Source organism: Heterocephalus glaber, unplaced genomic scaffold (genome assembly GCF_053883595.1).
Source record: "Heterocephalus glaber isolate CG9 unplaced genomic scaffold, H.glaber_assembly_v1.0 deba00001481, whole genome shotgun sequence".
Lineage (NCBI taxonomy): Eukaryota > Metazoa > Chordata > Mammalia > Rodentia > Bathyergidae > Heterocephalus > Heterocephalus glaber.
In genome coordinates this window covers 63,238,371-63,258,226 of record NW_028258317.1, presented here as the reverse complement: position 1 = coordinate 63,258,226, position 19,856 = coordinate 63,238,371, and positions in this window count along the sequence as shown.

Genomic DNA, 19,856 nt, shown 5'->3' with positions numbered 1-19,856 from the left:
TTTGTTTTTGTTTGTCATTCACATTAAGGAATATAAGTAAGCATAACACACGGAGCAGCAAATTGTTGTCTTTTTATTCTTAAATAGCTTCTATTTTGTGGGGCAAATGTGTCCCTCCCTCCAGCAAATGATGGCCACTCCCAGCTCTGCTCAGTTCCCATTAGAGCAGCAGCTATTTAAACATGAGAAATAGAGCTCTTCCAAATGACAAATCTTTATTCATGTTTTCAAGCATGGAGGCAAACATTGGCAGAAAACATGAACAGCAATGGAAAAAGTCATTTGGAATTTATTTTGTTTTTCCTGTTTAGAATCAGGAAGACACTGACTGGTATAGTCACTACAGAGAAAGAAGGGAAAGGAATAAATATGAGAAAAGGTAAAAATGAAACAAAGTCTTTGTAAATAGGGCAGGGTGTAGGGGTTGAAGGGAGGGCAGGGGAATGGGAAAAAAAAGAACCAAGACGTACCATGTAAAGGTACAAATTTCCAATGATGAATGTCATCATATTGTATACCTAAAATGTACCAATAAACTCAATGAATAAAAGAAAGAGAGAGAGACTCACAAAGAGATGTGCATCTTGGTAGTGGATGAGTCCCATCTTGCCTCTGGAAGAGTCTCAGAATTTGTTCTACTCTACTGCTTAATACTCAGGATAGGGTGACCAATATATTTCTCCTTCCCAAACATTGGCTGCTTTTTCCTTTTACATGAACACAATGTGAGACAATGAAACTCTGCTTTATACTTTATAGCAACACTTCCAAATCCAGAGAGTGAAGCAGCTCTAAGATCTTACATAAATACCGTTTTTGGCCGTTCCAGACTTTTCTTTCTGTCCACTGAGTAAATCCATTAACTTGGAGCTATATAACACTCAGAAGTCATTTCTTAAAGAAACATTCAATAGTCTAAGTTAAATGTGACTGTTGAATTATTAAAGGTTGTCTTATATTTGAACACCACTTTATAGCCTCTAAAAATTATTTCATATACCATCTGATCCATCTCTGCTAACAGCATCCCAAGAAAGGCTGGGGAGCTATAGTTCTCAAGTGCAAATAAAGAATGTGAGGCTCTGAAAAGTTCAATAACTTACCTCAAGAAAGTAACCATAAAAACTCAGAGTCAAGTACTGACCCTTAACTGATTTTTCTAATCTAGTGCTGTCTACTCCAGCAAGTGTCTTTCTCCTGGAATCTCATTTTGTATTTATTGCAAGTGAACTTTATAAAATTTCTTTCGCTGCAGATGGAAAACCTGGAGCAGGATATGGTGGCTTTACATACAGCCATTTATGTTGAAGAATGTATATACTGTCAAATAGTGGCTTTGTTTTAGCACAAGAATGGTGACAAAAATATAGGTTGAAAACTATAATGCCTGTAGACATTTTTCTGACTCATCAACATAGTATTAGTTGTTGAGTGATCAAATATTGTAAAATTTTGTTTTCCTTTTTTTAGAATAAGTAGTGTCAGTGTAGATGTGAGTGGCAATTGCAGGAGAAAGAAAGAGCTGGCATCAAAAGGGCTGATTGGGGTCAAATTTATCATGTGTCATCAGGAAAACCCTGTATGACTAGGAGTACTTTTCTTCAGGTATATGTTTTTGGCTTCTTCCCTTGCTTTGCCCTACAAAGAGAAGGGACCATTTAATGAAATGGAGATCCACCCTGCACTTCTGCAGCTGCTTTTCCATTTGGTGTGCAGTCAACTGTGTATTTAATACAAATATTGCTGCAGGATTTCCGCAGCAGATAAGAAGGCTGCTGGTTTTAGAATGCAGTGCAGAGAGAATCTGCACACAGGTAGCCCAGTGAAATTTAGCTTGGTGAATAATTACCATGATGATCATAATTAATAATTATCTTGTGCCAGTGGAGAATTGTACTAATTGGTAATCTCTTCTCTTAAAAGTCCTAATATTTTATTTCTGCTTATTGCTAACTATCAAGTGGAATGCTAATGGAAATGTGGATGACTGGTATTGTAATAATTATAACTGTAATCACATTCAGCAGCTAACCTCTAATTAAAATAAATCAGATGATGTAGTAAATTGGCTACATAGAGTTGTGTTTCCAATAATATATCTTATTGGAAAAATTATTTTCTCCCACAGAAAGCCTTTGAAGATCAGATTTAAAATTATGCGGATGCACTGTATTTCTAAGGAGATGTTTTCTATGGTAATAAGTAGGTTAATTGCATATTCATCAGGTGATGGAGTTTCAGGATAAACATGAGTTAGCATGTAATAAGTACCACTATTTCTAATAGAATTATAATATTGTTACCTTGCAATTATATGCAGGTCACTCTGGGATGTTTAGCCAGGAATGAATATATGTATGCAAACTTGAAATTTCTTATCTGAACTCTAAAAAACAATCAGATAAATCTATCCATGTGTTTTAAAAAGATTGAATTGCATGATTAGGAAGTGATGTTTTAAGTCTATTTCTGAATACTTTCCAAATTGGAATCTGCAATTAACAAGTTTTTATAGAGTCTGCCAAAAAATGTATACACACTTCAGGAAAAGAAAAATAATAAATATCTAGAAGCTAATAGCCACCACTGTGAGCACCTCTTATAATTCTAGAGGCTAAAAGTAACTTGTACTAATCTATGGTGTCTCAATAAACTTAGTATTAAAATATTTATACAAATTTTTCTTTTCCTGAAGTGTGTATATGTTTTTGGCAGACTCTGTATGTTATATACATTTGTATGAATATACGTCTGTATGTATGTGTATATATATGTGTGTACCTATAAATACATGTACACAAATAGATGTGTATGGATAGATAGATCACTCATCATCACTCATCATCAAATACAGAGTAGCTGGCAATAAAGACATATGTGCCTATCTTCATGTGGATAGAAATTAACACAGGACAGTCTCCTAAAATGACAAATCTGAGTGATAACTAAATGTGATATATTTAGAAATATTTCATGCTACTCTCTGACCTTCCAAAACCCTACTACATAACCCATTTCCATTTATTTTAGTTAGAAAATGTTTTCTGGAAAAGGGCTGGATAACAAATATTTACCTTTCTATAGTAAATTCTACTATTGTAAAGAAAGCAGCCACAGAAAATGTAAAGACATGTTAATTGTGTTTCAATAAATATCCTCATAAACAAATATTGAGCTGGACTTGGTCACAGATCATAGTTTACCAACCTCTAGTAAATTAAAAAAATAATTATGGGCACTTCTTTTATGTCAAGTGCTATTCTAAGTGGGAGAGGTGGAAGGATGAATAAGAAATAAAACTCCTTTCTTACCTTCCATTGTATTAAATGAAAGCCTACTACATTTATGATAGTGTGTTAGGGGGATCCAAATGGAAATGAGGTATATGTTCCTTGACTTGAGGAGGTTTAAAGTTTAAAAAAGAGTTAAATACAGATATCAATGGTAATTATCATGGATTAAATAATATATAGGTCTTGAAAGTGTCTACAAACTGTTAGGAAGATTCAAATAAGGAAGATACAAACTGTTATTGAGTAGAATTTCATCAAGATGATATGGTATAATTTGAAGATTGCCAGCAATACATATTTCAAAGGCAAAGAGGTATGAAACTACTAGATCATAACTGAGAACCAGTAGTGTCCAAGGAGGACACTGATTATAGAAATAAAAGATAGTGACAATGAACCTGGAAAGTCAGTTTAGACTGGATTGTGGAAAGCCTCAGTTTCCACATTAAAGATTAAGCTTTATCTACGCTGATTGCTATAGGAGATGGTGGAGTATTTGTAAGCATTAAAGGGCATGACAAGATTCAAAGCAGAGAAGAATTAGAGTGGAAACAGCACAGAGAATAGACTGGAGATGGAGAACTGTGTAAGACTGAGGTTAAGAACACAATTTAGAGGGCTGGGGATTTAGCTCAGTGGTGCCGCTCCCTGCCTTGCAGGCAAGCACAAGGTCCTGAGTTTGATTCCTGGTACAAAAGAAAAAAAGAAAAAGAAAGAAAGAAAGAACACAATTCAGAGTGTAATATAAGAGCTTTTTAAGATATAATGAGGGCCTGAGCTAACTTGTTGTTAAGCGTTATAGAGAAAGAGATGATTACTAGGGGCTTCTTCTAGAAGAAGTTTAGGTATTGGTCTAAAGCAACTCATCTTGAGGTGGCTTGCTATTCAGGATAAGGTATGTAAATGGCCTAGAATTTATGGAAGTAATTGCCTTTGGGATGAGCCAAGGGAATGGGACTGATGAGGGCTTCAACTTTATCTGTAATATTTTATAACTTCTTATTCTAAAAAGATGTAAAGAAATTGTTAAAAATTAGCAAGTCTGTGTGGGATTATTCTTTGATCACAGTCAGATTTCTTGGAGGTGAGAAATAAATTTTCAATCATTTTAAAAATAGTTATGTTAATAGTTATGTTTTAAGGGCGTAGAGGTTTATTTCAAGCTGACTTTGTGTCACATGTTCTCTAACTTTGCAGTCACTTAATCTATGTCATTATAAATTCACATATTTTACCTAAGTGTCAGATTAAATTGCAACTTTTCTAATTAAAATGTTTTTCAGTTAAAGTTTTTGTATAAAAAGAAATTTTTAAGGTGAATTTTTGACCAATAGCATTTAGTAGAAATTTTTAATTAGGCTTAATAATATGGTCAATCTTTTGGAGTCAATGGAAGTGGAATTTTGACAGAAATATCAAGGTTTATTTGGTGCTCAACTGACAGGCACACTCCAGAGTTAGGGGAGAAAATTAACAAGATGTATATACTAAAAGCACCAATTAAAGAAAAGCTATAAAGCATGAACATCTGTGAAACAAATTTTACATATAAATATATACACATAACATATATTATATGTACAGTGATACCTCGGTTTATGAGCCTAATTTGTTCTATGATTTGGGGAAAGATGGCTGCATTTGTGTTTGTGTGGGGAAGATGCCCTTGGTCATGTTTGCCATCGATGTAGAGTTTGAGGATGAAGCAAATTTTTGCCCAACACTCTTATTTTTGAATTGAATTGTTTGCAAACAGAAGCATTTGTGAACAGAGGTATTACTGCATAATTATAACATATAATTACAATTATATATGAAGAATGAAGAAAATCATATAAATAAAATAATGGAGAAAATAGGAATACTGCTGGACTTCCTATAATTAAGAATGTGAAATTTTTTTGAACCTCACATGGCAGTTTGTCCCCACAATCTTTTCAGTGTTTAGGAAGATAATTCTAGTCCCATACATGCCCTTGTCTTTTCACATCCACCTTGGAGGGGACTCTTTGAACTTCTCCACAGTTTTCTGAAAAATGTTGTCTTATCAGGGATCAACTAGATCTGCTTTATACCAGTTTGAAATTTCTGGATTCCAAGGTCAATACAGGAACATGGAGGAACTGTGGTCACAGACAATGAAGAAATCATCTCTAATTCCCAGAGCTGGAGCGAGACTGCTGCTCAAATTCCAGGGGATTGTGGGAATGATAAGCACAGGCCAAATGGCCTGAGGAGGTGCCAATCAAAAGGCAAAGGAGCTCTTCATCAAAGGATGCAATCTAGGAAGACAGAGCAGACCCTTGAGTGGGTTGACTGCAGCACATCTGTTCCCCACTTTGCCTGATAGCTCATGGAAGCTGCTCTTTGTTTTTTCCTTGGAGATCATGCGGGAATCAACTGCCAACCATGCCTTCTACCTCCATGCCATCTAATTATAGCCTGTAACACTCCAGAGTGCTGACAGTGCTGAGCTATTGACTCTTGACACTCCCTAAAGCTCTTAATTATCTTTTCATATAAGCCCCTTTCAGACCTGTCAACTTCTTCATATTGTTTATGAAGAGAAAAAAAAGAGTAGCATACTAAGATCTCAGGACTATACAGTCACAGCAAACTTGCAACATGAGAGTTGAATGTCTGTGTGCACATGCACACACACACACACACACACACACACACACACAGAAGAGTGTAGGATACCACAGCCCAATGACAATTCTGATCCCAACTTGCAGTAGGAGCATGTAAATTTACACAGACAAAATAAAATTAACCCAAACTTTAATCAGTCTCTGAAGTCATTTTAACCCTTTGTTCATTCAAATACATATACATAGACACATATGATTATACACACACATAACTAACCTTCTAAATACTGATATTAAAAGTTTTTAAGAATTTTTTCACAGCCTAAATTTTTAACTCATCAGGGATTAGGTAATTTCAAAGAGATACCCATGTTTTACCCTAATTTAAAATTGTTTTATGTACTTTAAATGTTTACTTAAAAACTGCTTACAATTATTTCATTTTATTGGACATTCAAATAACTCTGAGAGAAAAAAAGTTGCATTATTTCCAGTTGTGACAATTTCAGGTAAAGAAAGTGTAGCTTAAAGGTCTGAAATGATTTGCCAAAAGTCCTCTAAGATGTGGAGAAACAAGACTACATTACAAATTAAAAGGGTTTAGGTTTAAAGGTAGCATTATTGAAAAATAATTAAAATTATCACTGAAAAATCTCTTTCATATCATCTACTGTATCATAAAAATGTGATACATATATACACTATATACAACATAGTCTGTTTCTGGGGTTGTCTTGGATATTGCTGCTGTTGAAGCTGCTACTCTTTCTTCCCAGAACAGAAATCAGTTTCTGGCTCTCTGACAGAGAACAGGAAGATGGAGTTGATAAGCATTGAAGCACATGTTGCATAGAAAACACATCAGCAAACCCCAGAATCACTCTCAAATGCTGAGATGCTCATACCATTAGAATTGGAAGGAAGTGTGGTCAGCAGAAGGAACACATTCACCCTTCCTCTAAAGCACACTGTCGCCCTCCAGTATCATTTAAATAATTATATTTTCTGTTCTTTCTCTTTTTTTCCTTTATTGATGTGTATGGTTGGACTCACATAGATTCAATGGACCTCTCATGCCCCTATGCCTTACCAGCCTCTGACTCTAATTTTGCTTGTATGTGCTTTCATTCACCTTTACTATGCTGAGACTTGGAAATGAATGAAACAGAGCCTTATGCTTAAAGAGCAACACAGACTTCTCAATTTTCTTTACTGAGCAGAAAAATAGATTAACAGCATTATTCAGCCAGGAACGTTATCAAATGCTTCAGTCCTGGACATAAAAGTGAGAATTAAAAAAAGCAAAGAGAAAACTAATCATGACATGGGGATGGAGAAGGAATACTCATTCCAAACTCAAGATTATACTTGTGTGTGTGTGTGTGTGTGTGTGTGTGTGTAACCAGGGATCGAACTCAGGACCTTGCACTTGCCAGGCAGGCGCAGCGCCACTGAGCTACATCCCTGGTCCCTAAGATTATGCTTTTTCAATCTGGGGAGACAGATTCTAATTTAAAAATATCTTTCTCAGTTGATAGTTTTAACTTCACTCATCATGGACAATGTAAATGCTGAGCAAGGCACCTTGGCTAAAGTAGCAATAGCAGCAATGTTTCTAAGAGTAAAGTCAGAGTCATTAAATGGCCAAATTGAGGCCTTTTGCACTAATACAGCACCATGCGAAAGGTGCCGGGATGTAGACCTACATGTGAGCAAAGCCCAGAACTTTGCTATGTGCTGTTAAAGAGATTATCTCAACACCTGAGCATAAGTTTTCTAGACTAAATTTAGAAGAATGATTTACACATAACTGAAAAGGTTGCCGCAAAGATCAAATATGGAATTGCTTTTATGTATAAAACGCACATAACACAAGGTTTGGCAGTTTTGAGTTTCATCTGCTTCCACCAAAATCTTACTGTAATAAAAACAACATAAATTCACAATCAAGTGACAAAACTATCAAATGCATCAACTCTAATATTACAAATGATTTCATATTGATTGAAAATAAAGGTAATTCCATTAACATAATGGCCATAATCCCTCATGTTATACTATAATGGGAGTGAAATTATAGGAGTTTTGAGAATGGATGTGAAATTATAAGTGTTTGTGTTACACATAATGGGCATATTTGACATTTTAAGACAGTATCAGACTGAGTTACCAATTCTCTTAACTAAAAATTATGTATAGAACCAATTTCCAGACATTCTTTTCTCTCTTTATGTTTAAAAAAACACCATTTGTTGAAATGAAAAAACTTAAGTTTTGAATCTGAAAAGTTTAATGTAAAAGGAAGTCCCCTGGGTGAAGGCAAAGCGGGCCCCATCACATGTCCATGCTCATGTGTTGTTTCTCAACCAAACTTTTATTTTTCAATCAAACCCTGCAATTTTCTCCTTCTTCCCAACAGAGATAATGCAGAGTAGATTTCACAGAGAAGAGCCCTATTGTAATGCTACCTAGAATAATTCACTGTAAGGGGCTGTCTTATATTCTGGGTTAGAAAAAGAGGAAAGCTTCAGGCAGGAGTTAGCCATAGAGAGTAAAATAGGAAGGTAGCAAAACTCAAAAGAACAAAGATTTGAACAGAGAAGTAGAAGTCTCATCTTCACATTAATATCTACCATTTGTATATTAGCTCTGGCCAGATCTCAATGGACGTGAAATGAGACATTTTCTAAAGCCTGTTCCTGGCAAATCACATCATCTTCAAGAGCCCCACCTTCAACAAGATGATTTTGTATGACACTAGGTTATCTGACTTTATCAGGAGGTTGACATAGTTATGTATATGAGAATACAAACAATATTCAGAATGTAGAAGGACAATGTCCCAAAAGTTTAAATTGTATGTAGGTACTCTTCCTCTTACAAACAAGATCTGTCAAAATATTTCTGTAAAGCAACATTTCAGAATTTAGGATATTTTTCTTATACAAATATGATCACCAATAATGGTAATTTCTTTGAGTTTATCTCCATGTATCTATTTTACCCACAAGCCAACATATTTTGCAGTGTTTATATTATAGGGAACACTTGAAGGATATAAGATATGAGAATAGCTTTGGCTTAATTCAGTTTTTTGGTTAGAACTTATTATAGGATAAATAAAAACATGCTAACTTGTACGTATTAAACATGCAATTCCTCTGTGTCAATTAAAGTTCAATAAAGCCACTTTTAAAAAAGAGTCCAACAAGAGTTAAGAAAGCACCGACCTGCCTCAGACATCACACAATAGAAGAAAATAACAGCAATTTCAGTTTTCTCTTATCTGTGCTGAAGCTCAACTAAATGAAAGTTATAGAGGTCTTTGTGAACTGACCTCCAATCAAAATAGAATTTAAATTGTCATCTTTATCTTAAAACTTGGTCTAATCTGCAATCACCATATTTGCCAATGAATCAGTCTTGTGCAGAATTTCAAACTTAACTATACCTATTCACCAAAAATTATTTTCTTTAATTTCCTTGGTAATCTTCATTAACTATAGAGCAATCAGAACGTGGATGGGGAAAATCACATTTAACCTTGCCTGCAAAGATCCTTTTCAAATAAGTTTTTGGTTTTTAAAAATCTAAGTAGAAAAATAGATATAGATAAATCAAAATGATATGAAAACCAAAAATATTCTACATTTGATTTTTGAAGTTCCCTTGGATATGATTTTGTAATACTGAGAAATCACTCAGACACCAAACTGCCTTGAGAAAGTAATCATTTCACGATAAGGACTGCTTTCCTAGCTCCTTATGAACTAGAGTAGCTACAAGTCTTATGGCTCTATTATCAATATATGTAAACAAGATACAATTTCAATAAGGTTATTTTCTTAATTTAGAATTTACTTCCTACATCCATTTTGCTATGTAGCCACAATCCCTAAAAGATTTCTTTCCTTAACTTAGACATAAAGACACATGCTCTATAGGATGTCCCACAGTCTTGTTGCTAATATTGCACTATTACAAGACTTAAAAAAATAACTGACAGGGCTAGGGATTTAGCTCAGTGGTTATGCCACCTGTCTTGAAAGCGCAGGGACCTGAGTTCAATCCCTGGTACCAAAAATAAAGAAAAAGAAAAAGCTGACTTGTGGTTGGATTTTTCTTAAATATATATATGTGTGTGTGTGCGTGTGTATCAGTGGCAGAACCACTGAGCTAAATCCCTGGCTTCTTGTTCTTTCTATTACACAGAAAGTGGAATCAGAGTGAGGAACGCAATCTCCTGTGATGAACAGCAGTCTCCCTCCAGAAGTTCAGAGTAGATGATCTCCTCTCTCACCTTCAATGACTCTCCTCCCTCCTGGTCCCTCACCCTCTCCACTACCTCTGCCATCTGCTTGGTTTTGTACACACCTACTGCTCTTGCTTCCTTTCAAGCTGCTATTTTGAGAGCCAGAAGCTCTGATTCATCTACAGCAAATGAAAGAGCAGCTGGATCAAACACAGCTGGTTCCAAATTTGGACTCAGCCAAAGACTAGCTAGTGACTTTTGCAAGTTACTTAACCTCTTTTAGTTGCATTCTCCTCAACTAATCAAATAAGGTCAACAACACCAACTTCTCAGGGCTGATGTGCAATTTAGATATAATGAAACTAAGGTGCTTTGCACAATACTACTGAAACACAGTAGATGCCAAATATTTAAGCTTAGGTCAGAATATCTCTTGCAATTCCCACATTATTTTACTTATTAGATTCAAACTCATCACATAGTTGCCAACTTACTAAAGTTGATAAAAAGGAAAAATATTCATCAGACAGTGATAATCATGCAATCCCTATCAGCTCAACACTTACAGAAACTGTTTTGTACATACTTTTGCACAAATGTGAGCAATTCACATTCAATCATCAAGCTTATGCTTTCTAAAGTATAAGGATTAGCTACATCAGAATTATCAGATGTAAGCTTGATATTAAATTCAGATTCCCAATCCTCTACCCATATTTATGGAATTTGAATTTCTTCTATGGGACAAAGAGTCAGAAATCTGGAAGTTTACCATACTTTTTGTTGATTTTAATTTTCACTAAAGTTTAAGAACTGCTGCCAAGTGAAGGCTACTCACAGAGTAATGAATTGAATTTGAAAGATTCCCAGGGCACAGAATTTTTCTCTGGCCACATGTATGGCTTTTGGTAGGTAAGTAAAATACAAAAATTACAAGGAATTAAATTATGTGGGAGTCTGTAACTAACAAGCCATATTTGACATTGTTGTATTTATTTCTGAAAAGCTTCATTGAAATGCAATTCTGTGGTAGTGGAAGGTGCTTATACTTCAGTGGTTGGGTGCCTTTCATTCTTATACCACCACTAACCCGATGGGTTGATTTCCCTCAGTTCATGGTCCTCTAACGTTATGAGTCCCTGGATCAACCTGCCCTCAAAACCACATTATTTATTCATCAGCAAGGCTTATTTTCTGAAGTCTAGCCCTTGATCATAAAATCTCTCTTCCCTAAAAGTTAGACCATGATGTTCTTGTCCCCATATAAATGGTTGTACAGTTCACATTTCTCATGAAAGAAGTAGAAAAGTTCACTAAGAAAGGGCCATCAAAGAACAGTGCTTTTCCTTTCCTGCTGCATCACATTTCTAGGGCAGCAGTTTCCCAGAAAGTTTTGCAGGCCAGAAAGAGTTGTGAAGGTTGTTGAAGCATTTTTGTGTTAACCACTGGGGTTCAGCACTGTCCCTGCTCACAGAGAGCCAAGATTATTCAGCCAGCCCCTCTGAGAAGAGCAAGAGGAAAGATGGCATGTCTGAATTGGGACCTCCCATAGCCTGTGCCTCTCAAAAACACATGCATGGACACCTTTCATGTAAGGCAAAATTAGACCAAACTTTTTTTTACCATAGCTAGATGTAGTGGCAGTGACCCCGAGTTTCAGGATCTATTTATAACTTGAATAGAGGCACTATTCAAGTGTATTAGTAGGAACTTTTTGCCTAAGTAGAAAATCCCCTATTTCAGATTTTTATGTAGTTTCAAAATTCCAATACTGTCTTAAAAATCATCTGATTTGAAGCTTCTAATTCCAAATTTTGACTTTCAAATTATATTGCATTTGCTTCATCCTGCTTCTAAAGATATTTCATTTTACTTAACTGAGTTTTCTGAGATGAAATGACAAGGATTTGAACCCTTTTTCTCATGTTTGAGGTCAAAACAAATGTAAGAAACCAATTTCATTTTTCTGAGATCTAGTAGAATGTCCACAGCTGGATTCATTTCCTGACTCTAAACTCAGAAGAATGATTCTTAATCTGTCACTAATTTGGTGCTTTCCTTAAAAACTTCTTTTGGGAAAGGATTAGATGTTAGCTTTTTTGCTCCACAGTTGTTTTACTTTTAAGCCCACCAGACTTTCTCCCCATGAGCTGCATTGACTTTTCAGCTGACTCTAGGGTGATCCATCCCATTGGAACACCAAGCCTGCTTCTCTGTGTGAGGGCAACCGAGGCACACCAGCACTGTCCTGGTAATAATTTACAGCTGAGGCTGCTATGTTGCCAGCCCTTTTAATGTGACTTTGTGTAAAGTACATATATGCCCAGAGACAAGGGAAATATGTTCAATTATTTTATTGCATTATCTATAATGTACATCATGTCTCCCCAGGCATTGAAAATAGCCCAAGTGAACCACAATGAAATTAATCCTGTGATCATGAAAATGAGAACAAAATCCAAAATACGCCCTTGGTTTGTGGTTGAACATGTTTGAGTGGAAGATTATTGTCTTTTTCATATTGAAACTGTTCTTTTATGTTATATTTAAATTAATTACACATGGAAATATTTCTACTATGAGATATGGTGATGATTTTCTGAGAACAAAGTTCAGCAGAAATCCTTAGATTTATTTGGGGAGACATTTGGTGTGAAATTACTCCACTTTTTACTTATTTATAACTCTGAAATCTAACAACAACAAAATGTTGTATGTGGTAATTCTTATCATCAATCTTGCTTTCTGTTGTTCAAAAGGAAAGAAAAAAATCATTACTATAATGATGTAAATATCAAATTTGGAAACTGTGACAAGATCCAAAGAATTGGGCTTGCCACTGAGTTTTTTTTTCCCTTCATACATTATATTATTATTAACCATCCTTAGATTGCAATGTTATTTACAATACTATTAAAGACATGGATATTTTCCCTTCTAAGCACAATACAAGGATTTTGTTTTGTTTTTTGCTATAGAAATAGATTTTCTAAAAGAACTTGGTCCTGGAGAGACCCAACATGACTGAGCAGAGGAGAAGCCATGGCAGACAGATTCAGAGAAGATCCACTAGAAACAGGTAACTTAAGCAGGGGAGGGTTATACATGCTGGTACAAAAAAATCAATTTGAAAGAAGATACTTGTCAATCAAAACACACATATGCATAACAGTTAAAAGGGGGGGAGGCCATCAGCCAGAGCCTCTCCACTGGTCCTCAACTCTTAGACACCCCAGGAACAGCGATTTTGAGAAACTCCCACATAGCTGGATAGAGCCAGCCATGACAGACTAGTCTCTCAGAATTGGGAGGGGGATGTAGTACATGAGCCCCACTCTCCCATCATCCTCTCTCCAAATACTGGGTAGGCTGCAGCCAGTCAGCATTTTCATAGGCACACTCCAGGGGCAAGAGATCAGGTATAGGAGGGTCTCCCTCCCTACCAGTTGGATCTCAGACTCTGAGAGGATGAACAAGTGAACAGTACCAACCCTGGGCACATCTGAGTCACCACCAAGTGCCTCAAGGTTCTCCCTCAACTAGGACATTTGTTAACACTCAGTGCTGAAGCTGGTCTGGTTTGAGTTCACATCCAGCTCTCATAGTACCTCACAACTCCTAGACTGGCCAGATACTCTGTTTAATATCTGTCACCAGGCCTGGACAACCTGGATTTCCACAGGAAGCTCCAATCTCATGTGAACCTCTGCCTGGTGCACCTGACCTGTGTCAATGCCCATTCAGTGGACCCCATCCTGGGTGCAACAGAGTCTCCAACCTGCACATCACCAGAGTGTGGGCAGAGTCCCTACCCAGCAGATTAGTCCAGTCCTCTGCCTGCTTAGCAGCAAGAGCTAAAGGAATGCTGACTTTTCCTATTCTCCAGACACCTGTGAGAGAACACCCATGCCCTACACCCTCACTGGGCCATCCAGAACTTCCCCACATTACTCCTAGGTTCGCTTGTTTCTCCTCTGGGTGCCCCAAGGTGACATGAGCTTCCACTTGGTGTCTAGAGCTGGTCCCACAGAGACTGAAATATACATCAGGTACCTAGTGTAGGTCACCAAACAGTGGGAATCCAGACCAGGAGTCTCACACCTTTCCTAGGCTGAACCCCCAACCTGAACAGTTGCCAACAGCAGGGATTTATGGAGAGGGGTCCCATGGAATTGAGGAAACTCCACACAAACCCACAGATGACAAAGAGGTGAGAAGTAAATTGTGTCTAGGAAGATTAAAAATTGCAGGTCCTGGAAAAAAACACTCGGGAAAATATGTAGAAACTTTTCTCTATCTCTTTTTCTTCTCACATCATTCAACCCAATGTTTTTCTGCGTTCCTCAATTGGTTTGTTTTTTAATTTTTACCATTTTTTTCTTTTGTTGGAGTTTGGAGTTATATCATCCATTTTCTTATTTCCCCTTTTATTAATATTACTTTATTTTATTTTGGGGGGGTAGGTCCTGTTACACGCCCTCTCTCCCTCTCTCTCTCTCTCTCTCTCTCTCTCACCTTGTTCCTGTAGTAATTTTCTTATTTTCTTTTCCTTTAGTTTAATCTGGATTCCCTATTACTTATTCCTTTCCCAGTGTTTTTTTTCTGTTACTGATATCTAACACTACTAATTTTGCCTTACTACTTAATAGGATGTTTTACATCAATATAACTTTCTTCAAATCTTCCATTGCTTAATTTTCCATGATCTATTCTTCATGCTTCTTTCCATACCTGTACCATTTACCCTTATGAATCTGAAGGTAATTAACTATATCTTACTATAGCTGAAAATGGCCCCATTGTGAAAGGGAGTAAAATTGCTCTATTGAGTAGATATTTACTGTGTGTAACTGTCTGATTTGTCTTAGAGTTTTTTTAAAACTATAAATCTTATACCTATGTTTAAAGGTGGCAAAGTGTTATTATAGTTTGCCATTATGCAGTTTTGCTTGATGCTATTGTTATTGCTGATTGTACTACTTTAACCAAGGTGACATAATTGTTATGATCAATTGATTTTCCTTTTGTGTCAATACCTGGATTGTCTGGGGGTCATAACAATACTACAGCCCAGTACTAAAGAATTGGGTGGTAGGCCTAATAGGCTGTAACATTTCATCCTTAATAAACAGAGAGACAGACCCAAAGGCCAATAGCTAGCAATGCCTAGAAGATACCTCTGAAAAGAAGTCATTACCTAAAGAGGTCTCGATGCTAGCAATAAAGCTATTCACCATAAGTCATTTGCAAGCCTCAACTCAGAAAACAAATTTAAACAACAACAAAATAGAAAGTGAAAAGACATTGAACTAAAATACCCCCCCAAAGCTTCCAAATTCCTCAAAGTAAACCCAGGGAGCATTGAAGGGGAAGAAATCAAAAGCAACACAGCTGAAATTTCAGAAATGGTAGCATTAATAGTAGCTGAAGTAACAAAACTAATGAATAAGACTCTTAATGAATTCAAATCAGATATAATTGTGCAGATAATTGAAGAGATAATGATCCTAAAAGAAATGATTAGTGAGTCTAAAGTAGATACAAATTATAAAAATAGAGGAATTTTTAAGAGACATGAAAAACATGAATGTTAAGCATAGAAAAGAATTGGATTTCATAAAACAGTTTCAAACAGAAATCCCAGAGTTTAAAAAGACTATTGAAAGGATATGCCACAGATTTAAACAACATGACAACAAAATATAAGATCGAGAAGAAAAAGTTCTGGTTAAAGATCAATAAATGAGAAATTCCTTAAAAATAGCAGTGGAATGTAAAAAATACAAAGATGATCAAAGAAGACTAATGTAAGATGAATTTAAATCATTGAAAAATTAGAAGATAGCACAAAGATCTCAGAGTTTGCAAAAGCAATAGCAGGAAACTTTCCAAACATTGACCAAGAATTTGACATGCAGATAAGTGAAACATATAGAACTTCAAATAGTCATGATCAGAAAAAACTACACCACAGAATAAAATAGTCAAGACTCCAAAAATTCAACAAAAGAGCAAAATCTTAAAATCAATGAGAGAAAAGAAACAAATCACCTATAAAGAAAAACTCATCAGAATCACAGCAGACTTCTCAACACAAACCCTAAAGTCAAGGAGAGCTTGGAGTGATGTGTTTCAAGTCCTAAAAGAGCCTCCAACACAGATTGATGTACCCCGCAAAATTATCTTTCAAAATTGATGGAAAAGATACTTCCATGATAAAGAGAACCAAAACAAATTCATGACCACCAAACCCTCACTACAAAAAAATTCTCAAGGATATCCTAGAAAAAGACAAAAAGGTAACAATTTCAAAAATCCAAATAGAATCAATCCACCATTCAAGGAAAGCAATTAATTAGAAGGGAAAGAAAGGGAACCAAACATAGGAAAATAATATAATAACAAGGATAAATCAATACGTATCAGTTATAACCATTAATGTGAGAGGTGTCAATCCACCAATCAAAAGAAACAGGTTGATAAAATGAATCAAGAAACAAGATTCAACAATATGTTGCATACAATAAACACATTCAAATAAAAAAGAAATTCATAGATTGAAAGTTGAAGGATGGAAAACAGTACTCCATGCATTAGGAACCCAGAAAAAGCAGGAGTAGCTATGCTAATCACAGACAAAGTGGATTTCAAGCCAAGACTGACCTGAAGGAATAATTCAACAGGAAATGATAATAATCATAAATATATACACACCAAATACTGGTGCACACAACTACATAAAACATTAATGAATGTAAATCATCAGATAAGAACTAATACAGTTGTAATGGGGAACCTCAGCAAGCCACTCTCACAAATAGATAAACTAGGTTAAAAATAAAGAAATATCAGAGTTGAACCAAACTTTTGGACCATTGGGCTTAATATTTATCTACAGAGTGTCCCACCGAACAAGAGAATACATATTCTTCTCAGCAGCACATGAGACTTTCTTCAAAATAGAAAAATTGGAAATCAATGGCAAAAGAAACCACAGGAACTATGTAAACATATGGAAATTAATCAGTATCCACGTGAATAACCAATAGGTCACAAATGAATTTAATAAATTAATTAAGACAGTTTCTACTATTAAATGATAATGCCAGTGCAACATACCAGAACTTATGGGACACAGTGAAAGAAGTCCTATGAAGAAATTTTATAGGTGTGAATACACACAACAGAAAAATAGAGAAAATTCAAATAAATAACCTAAAGATGAACCTCAACTTTCTAGAAAAAGAAGAAGAATCTAAATTCAAAACTAGTATAAGGAAGAAAATTATAAAGATCAGAGAAGAAATTAATGCAACTGAGACTACAGAAACAGTACAAAGAATCAATGAATTAAAGAGTTCTGTGAAAGATTAAATAAAATAGACAAAACATTAGCCAAACTTATGAAAACAAGGAAAGTCAAGACACAAATCTATGAAATTAGAAATCAAAATTGTGAAATCACAATAGATTCTACAGAAATCTAGATCATAGGTACTTACTTTAAGCACCTGTACTCTAATAATGTAAAATTCAAAAGCAATGAATAGATTTCTAGATACATATGAATGACCAAATCGAAATCAAAAAGATATAAAAATTCTACATAATCCAATATCAGTCAATAAAATTGAAGAAGTAATACAAAGCCTACAAACCAAGAAAAGCCCAAGTCCTGATGATTCACTGCTGAGTTCTACAAGAACTTTAGAGAAGATCTAATGTAACTACTCCTTGAACTCTAATGAAATAGAAGGGAAGCATTACTCCCGAAGTCATTCCGGGAAGCAAGCATTACCCTGATATCAAACCAAAAAAGTACCCAACTACAAAAGAGACCAATCTCTTAAATGAACATAGATGCAAAAATCCTCAATAAGAAACTGCCAAACAGAATGCAGCAAATCATCAAAAACTTATCCACCATGTCCAAGCAGAATTCATTCTAGGAATGCACTTATGGTTCAACATATACAAATCAGTAAATGTAGTACACCACATTAACAGAAGCAAGGACAAGAAGCATATGATCATCTTAGTAGAGGCAGAAAAAGTATTTGACAAAGTCCGACATCCATTCATGATAAAAGCCCTAAAGAAAACTGGAAAAAAAGGTTTTTATCTCAATCTGATAAAAGCTATCTATGAAAAATTCAACATCAAACATCATACTAAATGGAGAAAAGTTGAAAGCTTTCACTGTAAAATCAAGAACAAAATAAAGATGCCCACTATCACCACTCCTGTTCAATATAGTTGTGGAAAAACTAGCCACAACAATTAACAAGAGAAAAAAGAAAGGAATATGGATAGGAAAGGAAGAAGTTAAATTATCACTGTTTGCTGATGACATAATTCTCTACATAGATGAATCCCAAAATTCCAAAAAAAGATTCATATAATTAATAACCAAATTTTGTAGCATAGCAGGATACAAAAGTGACAATCAAAAATCAATACCAACATACCAATTATTTATACCAATATTTATACCAATACCAATTATTTATACCAATATTTATACCAATACCAATTATTTATACCAATATTTATGTTATTTATACTAATAGTATACTAAATGAGAGAGAAATCAGGAAAACATCACCTTTCATAATAGCATCATGTAAAATGAAATACAAAGGAATCAGTCTAATCAAGGAAATAAAAGACCTCTACATGGAAAATTATAGATCTACGAAGATATCAGAAAATGGAAATATATCCCCTGTTCTTGGATGGACAAAATCAGTATTTTGAAAATATCCATATTTCCAGAGCTGTTATACAGATTTAATCCAGTCCTAGTCCAAATACCGGTAGTATTCCTCACAGACCCAAAAATATATCCTGAAATTCATATAGAACCAGAAGAGACCTAGAGTAGAAAATGAATTCTGGGCAACAAGGGAAAGGAAGGGGGCATCCCAATCCCAGATTTCATTTAATATTACAAACCTACAGTGATAAAAACAGTATTGTATTGGGGAAAAAAACAGACCTGATGATCAGTGGAACAGAACAGAAGATGCAGAAACAACTCCAAGCCACTCAACTTCCTAATCTTTGACTAAAGAGCCAAACACTGTCACTAGAAGACAGCCTCTTTAATAAATGTTGCTGAGAAATCTGGCTATCTACCTGCTAAAGATTGAACCTTGACCATATCTCTCACCATGTACTAATCTAAAATGGAAATGAACAAAAGATTTAAATGTTAAAACAGAAATACTTAATCTGCTGGAAGATAGAACAGGTAAAACTCTTGGAGACATAAGTGTATGCAAAGACTTTATGAACAAACCCCTGATTGCACAAGAAATATTAGAAAGACTTAACAAATGGGATCACAACAAATTTAAAAGCTTCTGCACAATAAAACCACCTACAGAGTGAAGAGACAGCCTACAGGAAGGGAAAAACTTTTGCCAGCTACCTGTCAGACAGAGGACTAATATCTAGAATATATAAATAACTCAAAAAATAGAACTTCCAAATTTAAAGACTCAATCCAAAACTGGGCATATGGTGAATAAAGGCTTCTAAGATGAAGAAGTACAAACAGCAAATAAATACATTTTAAAACTCCACAATCTCTGGTTATTTGACAAATTGAAATTAAAACAACACAGCTATTCTCATCTCACACCAGAGAGAGTGTCTTTCAACAAGAAATCATCCAATAACAAATGCTGGTGAGGCTATGGGTGAAAAGAACTC